This window comes from Cicer arietinum, chromosome 8, assembly GCF_000331145.2.
Source record: "Cicer arietinum cultivar CDC Frontier isolate Library 1 chromosome 8, Cicar.CDCFrontier_v2.0, whole genome shotgun sequence".
NCBI lineage: Eukaryota > Viridiplantae > Streptophyta > Magnoliopsida > Fabales > Fabaceae > Cicer > Cicer arietinum.
The window spans coordinates 21,826,293-21,827,185 of NC_021167.2; positions in this window are offsets into that span (position 1 = coordinate 21,826,293).

Genomic DNA, 893 nt, shown 5'->3' on the forward strand with positions numbered 1-893 from the left:
TGCAAGTTGATCCCTTAGGATACCATAAGCCAAGATGTTTGGTTCCTAATAGATATCTGAATATTCTTTTGACTGCACTTTGATGGGATTCCTTTGGATTGGCTTGGTATCTTGCACACATGCAGATACTAAACATAATGTCAGGTCTACTAGTTGTAAGATAGCTGTTGAAAGTGCCACACTATTTTGCTTCTTGCTATGCCAAGATACAAGTGAATTCCCTAATAGATGGCAAGTACCAGATGTACTTTTTCTGTCTAATTTGCAACCAGCAAAATCAGAATCAGAATAGCCAACAAGAGTGCAAGTTGATCCCTTAGGATACCGTAAACCTATATGTTTGGTTCTTATTAGATATTTGAAACTTCTTTTGACTGCACTTAGATGGGATTCCTTAGGATTAGCTTGATATCTTGCACACATGCAGACACTAAACATAATGTCAGGTCTACTAGCTGTAAGATATAATAAAGATCCTATCATGCCTCTAAACATGGTCATATCAACAGATTTTCTCTTATCATCTTTATCTAAATGACAAGCTTGACTCATGGGTGTATCAGTAGGTTTAAATTTATCAAAGCCAAACTTCTTTAAAAGATCATTACAGTACTTGGTTTGACTTAGGAAAATACCATTCTTGCTTTGCCTGATTTGAAATCCTAAGAAAAATGTTAATTCTCCCATCATGGACATTTCAAATATTCCTTTCATTGTATTTTCAAATTCTTTGCAAAGCTTACTGTTTGTGGATCCAAAGATTATGTCATCAACATAAATTTGGACAAGCAGAATGTCTTTTCCCTTTTTCTTTATAAAGAGTGTTTTATCAACATTTCCTCTTAAAAAATTTTGCTGTATGAGGAAATTACTGAGTTTTTCATACCAAGCTC